The sequence below is a fragment of the Octodon degus genome, unplaced genomic scaffold (assembly GCF_000260255.1).
Source record: "Octodon degus isolate 3935 unplaced genomic scaffold, OctDeg1.0 scaffold00022, whole genome shotgun sequence".
Classification (NCBI taxonomy): Eukaryota; Metazoa; Chordata; class Mammalia; order Rodentia; family Octodontidae; genus Octodon; species Octodon degus.
Window position 1 is genome coordinate 21,601,414 of NW_004524598.1, and position 7,631 is coordinate 21,609,044.

The window sequence follows — 7,631 nt, forward strand, 5'->3', positions numbered from 1 at the left end:
GGGACCAGGCTGAGACCAGGCTTCAGCTGACCACATCACTGTTGACTCCTGCTCAGAGCTGTCTCTGCAGGCCCCTCTCTCCACAAACACCTCGGCCAAGAACACCTATGCCTGCTCTGCGGCCAGGGAAGCCAGCCTAAAGCAGCAGCTAGGGAGAACAGACGGCTTAAAGACAAGATGGACAGTTCAGGTTGAGCTTCCAAAAAGATCATTTTAAAAGCGAAAAAAAGAAAAATGGAATCTGGAATGAAGTGCCAGACAAATGTAACTTTAAATCAGCAATGTACTTGTCTCGTAGTCTTGGACGAATGACTTGCACAGGGAGCAGCCGCAGCCGTGCAGAGCTCTGGCTGACTTCAGCAAGGGCAGCTGCGGACCGCAGCCAGTTAGTTACCTCTGCCCTGAGCGGTTCTGCTGCAGACGTCGAGGAAGAGTTCACATTGCAACCACGTCTCTGTGTTCCTAGAAGGGAAGCGATACTGAGCCTCTCTGCAGCCCTAGTTTTCCCGCTGCAAAGTCAAATGTCTTATGTCCAACGCTCCAGTGTAGCCCCTGAGGGCAGCTCGCCCCGCCCAGCAGAGCAGGAGCACAAGACTGAGCCAATGCACGAGCTTCATTAGGGCCATGTCCCCTGGAGACACGCAGGGCATCCTGTGGCTGCGAGAGGTGGACTCATGCGGCCCGCTGCACTTTCAGCCAATGCCTGTCTTTTTTCCTTCCTTCTTGTCAAAAGAAAGCAGGAAAAGGCAGCACGAAAGAGCCTGACAAGTGCGCCTGAGCTTTAATTATGCTCTCTGGAGCCTTCATGTACATTTTTATACTGAGTTGAAAGAAGAAGGCTTGAAGACGACGCGTGGAGGAAGAAAGACAAAGACAAAGCCTGGACAAGCCCTCACACCAGCCTGCGCTTCAGCGCTCTCACCAGCTCAGTACTTTGATAGTCGCAGGCATGCCTTATTTATAGACAACAACTGGTACAGAACTTCAAAGGGGACACAAGTACCCAAGGCAGAGATGTGGAAGGAACTCTCTGGAGTGCTGAGTCCCCAAGTTTAGTATGAAAGCAGAGCACACAACAGCTTCTGGAACCCACCTCCGAGCCCTGGAGGAAGGCCCACTTGTGCCCCAGAGCAGGAAGGGCCAAAGCCCTTTGTGTCAGCCCCAGAGTGCAGCTGTCAGCCAAGGCAGGTGACACAAGAGGGCTTCACTTGAACAGCAAATAAACCCTCATTTACCAGACTAATCCATGGCCTTACAGTTTGAGATTCAGAAAACAGACACTTAATTTTCACTGTAAAAAAAAAAAAATTCTTTCTCAGACAGGGTCTCTCTATGCAATTCAGGCTTGCCATGAGCTTACTTTGTAGCCCAGGCTGGTCTTGAACTCACTACAATCCTCCTGCCTCAACCTCCTGAGTGCTGGGATTGCAGATGTGTGTCACCACGCCCAGCTGAAAAACATTTTAAAATAAACTAGTAAAAAGCCAGGGTACAGAACTAAAGCTGGACTCTGAAAGATGCCCATGGTCTAATCCCCAGGACCTCTAAAGATGTCACTTGATATAGTAAAAAGGACTTTACTGATGCAACTCAGTAAAAGACCTGGGCAAGGGGTGGCTACTCCGGACAGCCCCGATGGGCCCACTGCAATGACAATGACCTCCTCATAGAGAGGCAGGAGGCCGAGGTCAGGTCACAGAGGCTGAAGAGAGCAGAGTGCGATGGGCAGGGGACTTGGCCTGCGAACCCAGAGGGGCAGATTCCTTCAGAAGCTGCAAAGGAAGCGGGTCCTCCTCTCAGAGCTTCCCAAGGGAAACACCCGCACAGCCCTCGCCTTCACAATGAGATTGACTTTGGACTTCTGTTCTCCAGAACTGCATGATAGTGACTCAGTGTTGATTGTTTTTTGTTTTTGTTTTTGTGTATTTAGTACAGGATCTGCAGAGTCTCCCTATGTAGATCCGACTCCTGGTGACTCTCCTGTTTTCAGCCTCCCAAGCGCTGGGATTACAGGCCCGCCACCACAGCCAGTCTCAGTCATTTTCTCAGCGGGCCCCGGGGGCGGGGCCAGCACAGCACACTGGGGATCGAACCCTAGCTGCTGTGCTCTGCCTAGCAAGTGCCTTAGTCCACTGAGCTATCTGGCCAGCCCTTCAATATTGTTTTAATCTACTAAATTTGCATGGCTTTGTTACAGCAGTCCTAGGAAGCCAGTAGAGCCAGGAAAGACTAATATTGGGTACCATTATAAATACGTGGGTGCCTTTTAGAAGACATCAGTGTGACTGTCCACCAGATAGTGGGCCACCTTCGTCCTGAGTCATCCCTTCAACACTGTACCTGTTCTCTCAACTCACCCTTTGTGAAAGGGCCAAAAATATTCAAGAACACATTCTTAACTGAGATCTGAATGAAATGTGCCCTGAAGGAATCAAGAAAAAAATTTAATGTCAAGTAGAATGCTATGAATTTATATGTACTCATGTAAATTTTAACTGCAAGGATATATTTGCCAAAATGGAAAGAGTTAACTTCTAGGCAACAAGATTATTGGTGAGTTTTAATTTTTTCATTTTCTTTACCTCAGTTCTCTCATTTTAAAATGAGCATGTACTAGCTGCATCGAAGTGTTTTAAGTGTTACCAGGCACAATAACAGCATGATCTTTTCAGTGACTCTAAAAAATCTTTTCTTTTCAGTATTTATTTATTGCATTTTTTATTAATTTTATTGAGAAAAAATAGCAATGAGACAGTTTCAAAACAAGTTAGTAGGACAGTTACAATAATTAACACATTGCATATTATTGTCTTCATAGTAGTTATTCATAGTATAACACTGATGAAAAAGCTGCCCAAGTCACTTTACAAGTATAGGACAATTTCAGGATTGAAACTGAAATATTCTCAATATTGTGGGAGGAATATTGAGAACTGAAAGATGAACACAGAAGCAGACAGTTATAGACAAATCCTAAAATGAAAATGTTAGCTACAAAAAAATTGAAGCTTTTGGGTTCTCCAGGGCCTGACCCAGCAATCATTTTCTCTGCGCAGCCCTGCAGACACTGCTTTCATGTGACATAGTCTTTAAATCCTGTGCACCTCACTGATTCAGAAATAGAACTGTGACTGCTCCTCATGATGCGTCAGCTTCAGTCAATTAAGAAATGCCCACTGAGTTCATGAAGCGCAGTTCCGGAGGGGCCTGCAGTGACTTACACGTAGGCCAGCAACCTGAGAAAAGAAGACCACTCTGGCTACGGGTGGCAGCCACCATTGGACTTCCGGCCTAGATGAAGTAAAATAGGGAAAGAAGAAGGAGTCGTTCCTTTTCTGAAAGGCTCTGATCTCGGCTGCCCCTTTGGATATCCCTTTCCAGTTTCTCTGGCTTCCGAGTGCAGATTGCACTGCAACTACCCAGGGAGCTCGCAGACCTTCGACCTTGGGGTCGTGCTGCGCCCTCGATCCCTCATGTTCTGCTGCTTCCATTGTCTTGCAGGAATGGGGCCTTCCCGCTGTCTGGAGCACAGAAGACCCAGGTGTTCTGATCCCACAGGGATCAGTCCCCAACCTCTGGCCCTTTGGAAAATTGTACAAATATTCCTTTTGGTTCTATTCCTCTAGGAAATCCTAACCAATACAATGATTCCCATGAAAACAAGTTCTATGGTCACTTAAGTTTGGGGAATTCTCAGTTATGCTCTTTCTTAAAGACTTACAGCAACCCCATGAAGCCTCTGAGGTGTTCAAAAAAAAAAGGGAAACCTATGAAATTTATTCACACAATTCCAAAATAGTTCTCTCATCACAAATCCATTATTGTTCTTGGAACTGGAGTTCCAAGATTCTTTGGAAAATTCTGATTTACACAGTTGGATATAAAAAGCTCCAATTTGTTACCTGACTAAAGTAATATAGCTAACAATCACCAGGCGGGGTTTCAGAAATCGATTTTCCCACAGCTTGGTAGGGCGCAGTCATTCCCAGAGCCCCAGCCGCCTTGTCTGGGCTGCTTGTTCTTTTGAATACCAACCCATCTTCCACTCTCTAAGGATGCACAGGGATCTAGTCCTCAGAGCGTGTGCATGCAGGGCCAGTAACAATGCATGAGGACAGCCCTGCAATTAGGCAGCAGCACCACAGCTTCTCGCAAGGGGGATTCTCCTCACGGCACTCGGGGCTGAGGGGAATCAGGTCTTCAGAGAGGTGTGGCGTGCAGATTCCACTGTGGCTTTTTAGACCATCCCTCTGAGTCTTACATGGTAAACTGAGCCAACTGAGCAAAGATGTTGTCCCCAGCCAGCACCTCCGTGGAGATTCATTTTCAGAGTAAGGGTCCTCGATGGAAGGGATCCAGTCAGGAAGGGGAGCTGGCATCGCTGTAAAGCTCTGGTGGAAAATGAGAAGAAAAGATGCCTGGAGCATGGTGTGAACCGAAACCGAGGCCCGGGGGCTCCAGTGCTGAGAACGGTGCTGTTGGTCTCTATGTTCACATGGCTGTCCTTGGCTGGGCAGCTCAACAGTGGCCTCAAGGGACACTGGATTTGATCTTTCCACCATCAACACCCTCAGTATCAATCATCTAATGCCTTCATTTGGATGATGAGGAAACCAAAGCTCAGAGGCAGAAAACACCTTGCCAAAGACCAGCTTGGCCTGCCAGGCAGTGAGGCCTGGCACTCCCTGCCTCCCAAGGGCCCTCCCCCTCTCATAGCAAAGTCACTCGACAAGTGGAAACCCTGAGGCACCCTGGGCACCATGCTTCTGGCAGCCCTGGCATCAGCTCGTTTTCTAAATCTGAACCTCGCTTTGTCCCATGCTTTAAGAATAAGCTCACTTTCCTAATTCTCCCCTTGAGGAGCAATGAGGAATAATGCTAGTAATTTAGATTATCAGGGCAAGAAACAAAAAGATACGGAACCAGTACCTTTACCTTGACCCAGCCAAAGCCTGAAGAATGGGGTCTGGATAAGGTTGGGCCCCGTGTTGAGTGCGAGGCTCTAATCAACCCTTCTCTGAGTTCCCTCTTTGTTACTCCAAACACTCCCCAGCAACATGCTTTGAAGGTGAAACAGTGGCAAAGTGAGTTCTGGACACTGATTTAAATAGCTCAGGGCCATGCCCAGCAGAGCTCAAGGGCAATGGGAGTGGGTGGGTGGCGAGCAGCCACCCTACCCAGGTGGCTTTCCTTGGTGATGGTGCACTGCACAGGGGACAGAAGGGATCTCTTCGTGGGTGTTCATGTTCCCCAGGCTTGTTGCTTCACTCGAGCTGGCTGCCTCCATGAAGCTCCTGTGCATCCCCTTGTTCACCAAATCACTAGCCTCTGGCCTCACACAGGGGACTTAGAAAAGCCACCTGAGTTAAACCAGAAGACTTTGAGGGTTTCGGGAGCCACACAGAGCATCCTGAGCAGGGACGCGAGGTCACTAAGCTGAATTGGGAGCGAGACCAGGCTTGACCCCCACCTCCTGCCCACAAGAGCTGCCTCTCCATCCTCCTTTGCCTCCTGTACCCCACGTGGCTGTGGAGAAGTCACTGGCAGGGACCACTTTCTGAGGGTCTTTCAGGAGAGGCTGTCGCCCAGCACAAGCTAAGGACCCTTGCTAGTAAACAGCCTCTTCTGCTCTCAGTCCTGTGGACAGAACCCGACGGGTGCTGACTTCTCCCAGCAAGAGCATACGGTCGTGGGGAGCTCCTGGCTGCTGAGCAAAGATCTTAGCTGAATTCCGCAGCCTCCCAGCCTCTCGGTCTGGATTATTCACAAAACGTCCAGAGGAAAGTAACTGATCTTCTTTTAAATATTAGATGACAGGATAAATGTAACCATGCCATGCATACTATAAAGGGGCCTCAAGCGCTATAGTTTAGTGTTATTTGAAATTTTACATACATAATGTCATGTGAGATTTAAATATTCAAGATGGGGTTGGCAAGATAGCTCAGTGGACTAAGCGCCGGCTTTGGCAAGCTCAAATACCGGGGTTCCACCTCGAGTCCTGCATGCTGCGCTGGCCCCCATCCCTCCCCGCTTCCATCCCACCCCCTCCCACTCCCTACCTCCAGGCATGCTGAGCCAGCAAGTCTGGGAGTGGTGGCATACACATGTAATCCCAGAGCTGGGGAGGCTGCAAACAGGAGGATCACTGCGAGTCAGAGCTGAGTAGTGAGACCCTGTACCAAATACACAAAATGAAAAAATAAAAATAAATAAATAAATAAATATTCAAGATGGAAAGTACTAGGAATTCAGGTCCTAATGACCTATTCCTGAGCCAAAGGATGATAGCGAAAAAAGAATGGGTTCATTAATACAATCAAGTATTAATGCTAACAAATTGGTAAATTTAAGTTAGATTCCATAATATAGAACCTAACCTTAAATGAAGTGAGATGAAAAAGAGCTGAAATGAAACACTTTTTTGAAGTGTGAGCTGTGATTTTGATCGTCCTTTTCCATGAACAGTTGAACGCTGAAGGTGTCTGTCGGGCCTCCCCGATGCCCCCAGCCCCTGCCACCACCCCGTGGCCTCATGACTCATCACCTTTCTTTGGAGCCCGCTAATCCCTCGCACACACTTGATCGCCATCCGAAAGGCTTCTCAAGGGCAAGGCGAGATTCCTGAAATGTGATCCCTGGCTCCCAGCCCCAGGGACAGTTGTTCACAATGGAAAAATTCTCCCTGTGGTATTCGGTCTCATTGGCAGTCTCCGTTGAGGAAGGGGGAAAATGTGCAAAGGATTTGGTGGCACGGTGCCCCTTGCTCCACCTGCTCCCTCCGCTCCCCGAGGGGGCAGCTGCCTGTCCTCGGAGCAGGCATCTCCTGCCCAAGAATTAGAAGTCTGACTGGATGCCCCGGTGCCGCAGAGGCAGAGGCTGCCTGGAGGAGCCGCACCGCGGGCCGGCACAAGCAGGATATTCATCCTCAGTGAACAGCTGCTCCCGAGGACCAGCGTGGGGCCTGAGAGGACCATGCTGAGCTACTGAACCTAACAAAGTTTGAATCTAAAATAAAGCTTAACAGGATAATCCATTGAACCAGTTTTGTTGTTGATTTTAAGAAAAAAGGAAGACTGGGCATAGGGCACACACCTGTAATCCCAGCACTTGGAAGGCTTAGGCAGGCCATTGTCTGAAGTTCAAGGCCAGCCTGGGCTACATAATGAGATTCTGTCTCTAAAAAAGAAAAAGCAGGCCTGTGAGGTAGCTCAGCAGACAAAATGCCTGCTTAGGCAAGCACAGGGACTGGGGTTCGCTTCTCCGCACCACAGGCCACACAGGCTGTGCCCTTGGTCACCCTGAGCTGGCCACCTAGAATGGGCATAGTGGTGCATGACTGTAATCCCAGGGATGGGGAGGCTGAAAACTGGAGGATCACTACCAGTCGGGGCTGTGTAGTAAGACCCCGTACCAAATACACCAAAAGAAAGAAAGAAAAGAAAAGTGGAGAAGAGCACAAGGGAATCGTGTTTTTCACACATACCCTTCTATGCTGAAATTTTGTAACAGGTAATTTTTAAACTTTTAAATGGAAAGAAAAACAAATGACACATGCCTTGCCACAACCAGTTCATCTTGATTGGAAGATCTCAACATGATCACGGACCCACACTACGATCCTTTCTTCA